Source organism: Otolemur garnettii, unplaced genomic scaffold, assembly GCF_000181295.1.
Source record: "Otolemur garnettii isolate 467f Iridium unplaced genomic scaffold, OtoGar3 scaffold00053, whole genome shotgun sequence".
NCBI lineage: Eukaryota > Metazoa > Chordata > Mammalia > Primates > Galagidae > Otolemur > Otolemur garnettii.
The window spans coordinates 9,058,939-9,068,065 of record NW_003852448.1 but is presented as its reverse complement, the minus strand read 5'-3'; positions in this window follow the sequence as shown (position 1 = coordinate 9,068,065).

Here is a 9,127-nt window from a genome sequence, read left to right as displayed (position 1 = left end):
GGGCGGCGGCGTCGGAGCGGGGCGCGCGGCTGTGCGGGCGACCCGGCCGACTGCGCCCCGGCCGCGAGCTGGGCCCTGGCTCTCAGCAGCGGCCCCCGGCCCGCGTGCCGCCCCTCTGCGGCCGCGGTTGCGACCCCGGCTTCAGCTCCGGCCCCGGCCCCGGCTGCGAGCTGCGCTGCCGTCCCGGCGCCTCTTCAGCAGGGGAGCTGCACAGCAGCTGCCATGTTGATACAAACTGCATCCTGGGAGGCATGTCCCTCTCAGGCCGTTTAAAGAGAAACACTCCGAGGCTCGTCGGAGGCTGCCGGAACCCAGACAGCTCCATCTACAGCCGGTAGGAGCGAACAGTGTCGAGCGAGCCGCCAGCCAGGCGGCGACGGACACGCCCTGAGCCCGGCCAGCCCGTCGTGGAGCCCGGGCCGAACCTCCGGGACCTCCCACCCTTCGGGACCCTCCCGCCTCTCACCTGGGGTCCTCGCCTGCCCCAGCACCCTCGGGCGAGGCTGGGAGGAGGGCGGGCAGGGGCGAAATCAGAGAGCGCAGCCCAGGCGACGTGCTGGGGTCTGGAGGCGGGTTGATTGGCTCCGACAGCCTTCCTCCCGCCGGATTCCCTGCTCCTCTCAAACCCAGAACCCGGGGTCGTTGCCTTTCAAAACCTGCGCTCACAAAGGGATCTAAGAAGCCCGTCACACCAGAGAAAGCCCTGAGTTCATGTGACCAGCTCCGTGCAGTCCGGGTTCCAGGGAAGCAGGCTGTGGTTCCAAGGGTAGCCAGGGGGTTGGGTGCCTTTTGTGAAATGCCCGAGTGTTGTTTTCGACATGAAAGGACAGAATTCCTAAAATCAGAGAGTGCCAAGGCTGGAAGGGGCTGGACGGTTCATTTAGGAGAAAACAGGCCGAGTGGGGAATGACTGGTTTACCTTAGGTTACAGTGTGAATGCTCTTTCTAACCATGATGTCCCAAAAGGAATGGTAGAGCTTAGCGTTGGCGACTCCATTTCCTGGACAGATCCTCTTAAACACACATTTACTGGATACTTTTAGAGGTAGCAAGAACTGGGAATGAAATTAGAAGAAAAAATAAAGTATAGGCAGACATACCGGTTCCTACTGGAATTAACTTAGAGGGGTGAGTGGAGCAGGATGTATTTTTCCAGCTAATGGAACCTCCAGGGGTCAAAGTGGAGCTCTAGCCCTGGAAGGCAACTAGAGCAGGACTCCATGTGCTGACAGTTCAGATCTCTTTTTAAACATGTAAAGTTAGGGACAGAGATAAGGCCAGGGCTACTGCATCCTGCCCCTCTGTTCCCAGGGATTTCTTTAAGCATTTCCTACCACGTGGTCAGGGGCAAACAGTGCACACTACTGGCTTTGGTATTTTTAAATTTTATTTGAATATTATTCCGTCCATTTCCTGTTGCGACTTGCTTTTTTTCGTGGGCCATTATGTTTTTGAGATACAGTCATGTTTTAACCACTACATAGTATTTCACTGAATTCATAAACTCTACTTGAGGTGAATGAAAACTTACCACATACTGCCAGGAACCTCTGCATAGGTGTCTCATTGTGCCCTGTGGGAGTGTTATCTCTAAGTGAGACACCTAAACATGGATTATCGGGTGATAGAAGCACCTTTTTTTTTTTTTTTGTCATTGTAGTTTAGTTGACCCGGGCCAGGTTCAAACCCGCCACCCTTAGTGTATGTGGCTAGCGCCATAACCACTGTACTACGGGAGGCGAGCCTGACGGAAGCACCTTCATCCTTCTTAGCTCTCCAAGGAGATGGTGCCAGCTTACATTCCCATCAACAATGCATGTCTGCCGGTTTTCTGGTCCTCCCTAATGCTTTTTGAGAATGGTCTCAGCATGCTTGTCGACGTGGTGAGTGTAAATTGTAGCTTAATTGTATTTTTATTTGTTTAATTTGTATTTGTATTTTTATTTATTTCCCTGATGAAAGAAGTTATCTTGTCACGCTTACTAGACATTTGGTGAATTTCCTCTTCATATCCTTTGCCAAGTTTTCTGTTGTGAGATCTTTTTCTTATTGGTTTATAGGTGTTTTGTAAAAGATACACGCTAGATATTAATTCTATCACCATGCATTTATCGTAATTGTATGTATTATCTGACTGCTTTTATGTCTGCCATCTTACTAGTTGTTTTCTGTGCATTCCAGATGTTCAATCAGACTTTCCGTTCTCTCTCTCTCTCTTTTTTTTTTTTTTTTTGCCTATTTGGAGATTGAGTATATTTTATCTGTTTCTTTTTTTCTTTTTTTTCTATGAGATTGAGTATATTTTAGTAATTCTATTTTTATTATTTATTTCTTTAGAACAATGCATTTTTAAAATTTCATTTATTTATTTTTTATTTTTTGAGACAGAGTCTCACTCTGTCACTCACCACTCACCACTCTAAGTAGAGTGCTGTGGCATCATAGGTCATAGGCAACTTTAAACTCTTGAGCTCAGGAGTTTCTTTTGCCTCAGTTTTTCATTTTTAGTAGAGATGGGGTCTTGCTTTTGGCTCAGGCTGGTCTGGAGGACATGAGCTTAAGCAGTCCACCAGACTGGGCCTCCCAGAGTGCTAGGATTATAGGTGTAAGCCACTGCCCCAGCCATAATTAAATTTTTAAATTAGGCCCATGTGAGGCTTGAACTCACCATCCCTGGTTTGCAGGGCCAGTGCTTTAACCACTGAGCGACTGTGCCCAGATAATTCTGTTTTTATATTAGCATTCTATTTTTTCTTTTTCAGAAATTTCTGTTTTTCTTCATTGTTACTAGTTACACCTTATTTAAAATGGTTGCCTGTAGTGTTGCAATATACATCTTCAAAAGCCTACTTCACGTAGATTATACAGTTTCACACATGGTACAGTAAACTTACAGCTGATGGTCCCTGCCATCCTTTACATACATGTTATGTTATATATGTTATAATCCCCACAATACCCAACTGATGGTTGTACACACAGCAAACATTTTCTCCCAGTCTGTCTTTTGTCTTAACATTTTTCATAGTAAGTGTTGCTCATTAGACATTTTTAAATTAGAGTATTACTTATATACAGTATAGTGCACCGATTTTAAATTTACAGTTTGTCTAGTTTTGACAAATGCAAACTATAACCTATGTAAACCTATGTCATCCATACACTTCCATCAAGTTATAAAACATTTCATCACTGAAGAAAGTTTCCTCATGCGCCTTCCCAATCTGTGAGACCGATGAATCCATGCATCTGTGTTCTGCCACTGTAGATTATTTTTGTCTTTTTCATATAAATGGAATCATACACACACCCTCCTCTGTCTGGCTTCTTTTGGTCAGCATGCTGTTTTTCGAGGTTTAGTCACACTGTTGTATCTTTCAGTAGTTCAGTGCTTTCTATTTCTCAGTAATACATATTTCATTTCATGCAATGACATGTTTAATATGAATTCACTTTTATAGGCTTGGTGCCCGTAGCACAGTGGTTAGGGCACCAGCCACGTACACCAAAGATGGTGGGTTTGAACCCAGCCTGGGCCAGCTAAACAACTGCAACAAAAAGTAGCTAGGCATGGGCGGTACCTGTGGCTCAAAGGAGTAGGGCAGTGGCCCCATATGCCGTAGGTGGCGGGTTCAAAACCAAGCCCTGGCAAAAAAAAAACTGAAAAAAAAAAAAAAGATAGCTAGGCATTGTGGCAGGCATGTGTAGTCCTAGCAATTTGGGAGGCTGAGGCAAGAGAATTACTTGAGCCCAAGAGTTTGAGGTTGCTTTGAGCTATGACACCATAACACTCTACTGAAGGTGACATGGTAAGACTTTGTCTCAAAAAAAAAATTCATTTCTGTAATTGTGTATATTCTGGGATAACTCAAGATTACCAACTGTATATTTCCACATTAATACCAAATATTCTGTAATCAGCTGAAAATTTTGTTATAAACAAGAGGAGTTGTTTCAAAAAAAGTATTAAATTTTGAGCAAAATGTTTTGTATTTTCTTCAATAAATGGTTATTCTTTAAAAAATCTTTTTGTATATTGTTTTGTTATTTCTAATTTGACTTCACTGTGATTTTAAAGAGCAGTCTGAATAAAATAGCTTATTTGGAATTTGTTATAATATGCCTTGTAGCCAATTTTTGTAAATAGTCCATGTATACTTGAAAACAACACAAAATCTCTAATTGTTCTGGATAAAACTAGTTAAATATGCTTTTCAGAATTTGTGTATCCTTGCTAATTTTTGTTTGTTTTATGAATTATAGAGGGAGGTATGCAGAAAATTTTACATTTTTTTCCTTGTAACTCTGTCTTTTTTTTTTTTGCTTCATGTATTTTAGGCCATGTTGTTAGGAACACTGTACCATTTTTTTTCATAATATTGCGACCCTTCTTATCCTAGTAATGCTTTTTGCATTAAAGCCTATTTTGTCCAAAGGTATTAATGCTCCACCTTTCTTTTGGTTACTGTTAGTTGGTATATCTCCCTTCCCCCTCCACTTAATTATTCATTTTGAACTATTTTATGTCCTTAAGTTTTAGATACATCTCTTGTTAACAGCATGTGACAGGATGGAAGGCATTTTGCTCTTGTCTGGGAATCAAGGCTAAGGCTTAGAGCTGTGATCAAAAGATGTCAGGTCCCCACAGTCACATACCCACAGTGCTTACCAGGAGGCGTGACCTCAGGACTGGCCAACCACCAACACTCCTCCTCTCTAAATCCCCAGCCCCACATACACAGAAAAAGAAGGCTGCGAGAGAAGGGCAGGAAGAGAGAGAGAGTGCTGGCCATTCTTTCTCTTTTGGCCATGTAAGAGGGGCTTGGTCTCCTTTCGTGAAGCCTGGGACTCTGGCTCACGTCCTCTTCCATCTCCCTGTCCACTGGAGGGAGGAAGAGGCCTTTGATGTGTGTCCCCTGAAATGTGTGGACATATAAGAAAATGGAAACAGTTTTTAGTGTAGATTTCTGAAGGAGTAGCCCATCAGAGTATGGTTTAAGGCATCACAGGGTTGCTCCCGCCCCTTTCCAGTTCCTCTCCAGCCAGATGGAGCAATGTGAAACCCTAGCAGCTTCCCTATCTCCTTGCAAAGGAGCACAGAGGTGAGGGAGCAGGGGCAGGGGCCCTGAGGCTACCCACAGGGCCATATGCCACAGAATGGGATGCCTAGGCCTGAGAAAGAGTGAGGGGCAACAGTTCCCAGCCCCTCTCTGGGTGTCTTGGTGTTAGAGGTCACGGTAATGCTGGACATTGCCCCACTCACTAGGATACCACCATTCTAGAGAGGCTGCAGCCGCAGGTGGAATCAAGCTGGACAAAGGTGCTCCATCAGCAGCCGTGATGTGAGCACATCCTCTCTACCTCCTTTTTTGTTTGTTTGTTTATTGTAAAAAAATATATATATTTTATTGTAAATATATATATATATATATTTGGAGACAGAGTCTCACTTTGTGTCCTCACGTGCAAAATGAAAATAAGTATTCCTATAAAAGCTTGAATGAGTGATACGTAAATTATTTTTTATTTATTATTTTTTTTGGTAGAGACAGAGTCTTACTTTATCACCCTCGGCAGAGTACCGTGACATCACAGCTCACAGCACCCTCTAACTCCTGGGCTTAGGCAATTCTCTTTCCTCAGCCTCCGAGTAGCTGAGACTACAGGCGCCTGCCACAACACCTGGCTAGGCTATTTTTTTGTTGTTGCAGTTTGGCAGGGGCCAGGTTCAAACCCACCACCCTCAGTATATGGGGCCAGCGCCCTACCCACTGAGCCACAGGTGCCACCCTGTAAATATTTTCTAATTAAATCATACAGTGTGCTGATTTGATAAACAATGTGGAATGCTTACATCAAACCAATTAATGTAACCATCACCTTACCTACCTATTTGCTGTGGTAAGACATTTACACTCTAAATAGTTTTGAAATGTAGCATTGCATTGTGTACAATAGGTGAGGTCCTACCAAATACCCTCCTTCCTCTCATCCCCCCTCACCTCCCCCACCTCTTTCTTCCTTCTTTTTGGACTATAGTTTGTTTTATCATTTGTATGAATGTGTTGGTGATTATATATTAGTTTCATCATAGTATTGAGTACATTGGATACTTTCCCCCCCATTCTTAAGATACTTAACTAAAAAGAATATGTTTCAGTTCCATCCATGTAAACATAAAAGATGTAAAGTGTCCATCCTTTTATGGCTGCATAGTATTCCATGTATACATATACCACAATTTGTTAATCCATTCGTGGTTTGATGGGCATTTGGGCTGCTTCCATGACTTGGCAATTATGAATTGGGCTGCAGTAAACATTCTGGTGCAAATGTCTTTGTTGTAAAATGATTTTTTTTTTTTTTTTTTGTAGAGACAGAGTCTCACTTTATCACCCTTACTAGGGGGCTGTGGTGTCACAGTTCACAGCAACCTCCAGCTCCTGGCCTTACGCGATTCACTTGCCTCAGCCTCCCAAGTAGCTGAGACTACAGGTGCCCACCACAATGCCCGGCTATTTTTTTTGTTGCAATTCAGCCAGGGCCAGTGCCCTACCCACTGAGCCACAGGCACCACCTGTAAAATGATTTTTGATCATCTGGGTATATACCTAGTAGAGGAATTGCAGGATCAAGTAGTAGGTCTACTTTTAGTTCCTTGAGTATTCTCCAAACTTCTTTCCCCAAAAGGCCATATTAGCTCACATTCCCACCAGCAGTATAGATGAGTTCCCTTCTCTCCACATCCATGCCAGCATCTGTAGTTTTGGGATTTTGTGATGTGGGCTAATCTTACTGGAGTTAGATGATATCTCAAAGTGCTTTTGATTTGCATTTCTCTGATTATTAAAGATGTTGAGCATTTTTTCATGTGTTTCTTGGTCATTCACCTGTCTTTATCAGAGAAGTTTCTGTTCAAGTCTTTGCCCACAAAGAAATGGGGTAATTTGTTCTTTTCTTATTGATTAGAGTTCTGTGTGGATTCTAGTTATCAGACCTTTGTTAGAAACATAACCTGCAAATATCTTCTCCCATTCTGAAGGCTGTCTGTTTGCTTTACTTACTGTGCTCTTGGCTGTGCAGAAGCTTTTTAGTTTGATCAGATTCTAGTAATATATTTTTGGTGTTGTTTTAATTGCCGGGGGGGGGGTGGGTTCCTCCTCACAAAATATTTTCCCAGGCCAATTTCTTCAAGTGTTTTTCCTGCCCTCTCTTCTAGTGTTTTTATAGTTTGATGTCTTAAGTTTAACTCTTTTATCCAGTGAGAATCAATTTTTGTTAGTGGTGAAAGGTGAGGGTCCAGTTTCAGTCTTCTACAGGTCACCAGCCAGTTCACCCAGCACCATTTGTTAAATAAGGAATCTTTCCCCCAATGAATGTTTTTGATAGGTTTATCAAAGATCAAATGACAATAAGTGGCTGGGTTTATCTCTTGGTTCTCTATTCTGTTCCATATATCTACCTCTCTATTTTTGTGCCAGCACCATCCTGTTTTAATCACTATAGTTTTATAGTATAGCCTATATCATGTCTGGTAACATGATACCTCCTGATTTGTTTTTATTTCTGAGTAATGTATTGACTATTCAGTTTTTTTCTGATTTCATATAAAAACGATATTTTTTCAAGACCTTTAAAGTATGATGGGCAGAGCCTGTGGCTCCATGCATAGGGTGCTGGCCCCATATACTGGGGGTGGTGGGTTCAAACCCAGCCCCAGCCAAACTGTAACAAAAAATAGCCAAGCGCTGTGGCAGGTGCCTGTAGTCCCAGCTACTTGGGAGTCTGAGGCAAGAGAATTGCCTAAGCCCAGGAGTTGGAGGTTGCTGTGAGCTGTGATGCCATGGCACTCCACCAAGGGTGATAAAGGGAGACTCTGTCTCTAAAAAATAAATAAATAAATAAATAATAAGTGTAAAGTATGTCAGTGGTGCTTTAATAGGGATTGCATTAAATCTGTAGATTGCTTTGGGTAGTATGGACATTTTAACAATCCAGCCATGAACATGATATCTTTGTCCATTTAATATCTTCAGCTATTTCTTTTCTCAGAGTTTCATAATTCTCTTTATAGAGATCTTTCACATTCTTTGTTAGGTAAATTCCCAGATATTTCATCTTCTTTGGAACTATTGTAAAAGGAATAAATAAAAAATAAAGACCATATGATTCAGAAAATCATAGATTCAGAAAAAGCTTTTGATAATATCCAGCATCCTTTCATGATCAGAACACTTAAGAAAAGGCTTAGATGGGATATTTCTTAAACGGATAGAGGCCACCTACAGCAAACCCACAGCCAATATCATATTGAATGGAGTAAAACGGAAAACATTTCCACTCACATCTGGAACTAGACAAGGATGCTCATTGCCTCTAGTGCTATTCAACATAGTAATGGAAGTCTTAGGAGTCACAATCAGGCAAGAGAAAGTCATCAAGTGTATCCAAATGGGGTCAGAAGAGATCAAACTCTCACTCTTTGAGGATGACATGATCTTATACCTGGAAAACCCCAGGGACTCAACTATAAAACTCTTAGAAGTGATCAAGGAATACAGCAGCATCTCAGGATACAAAATCAATACTTACAAGTCAGTAGCTTTTATATATACCAACAACAGTCAAGCCGAAAATACTGTCAAGGACTCTGTTCCTTTTGCTTCCTTTCTGAACTCTCAAAGTCCAAAGTAAGACTTTATGAAAGCCTGGACTAGAGTCTGGGTGAAGGGAGTCTGTCCTGAACTGGAGTCAAGGGACGTAAGCTCTGGGTCGAGTTTCCCATTCAAGCTCAAATATGGTTCAGACTGAGACTGGGAATGAGACTTTTCTGATAATAGAAAGTAAGGAAATACAGTGGACCCTCCCGTAGCTGACCACCTCCCTACCTTGACCACCTCCTTAAGTTGACAAAATTTTCATAGAACAGGCATGCATCTTAGTACAGTAGGCCTAGTTCCTTATGTTGACCACCTCTGTGTGTTGACCAATTTGTTATAGTCTGTTGGGTGGTCAATTTACAGAGGTTCTACTGTATAGTATTGGACTTTTGACAAGATGTCATATGGTATCAAATAGCTGGTGAATAAAGATAGCACAATTATGGGGTAGTCATTCGAGAAAGGAA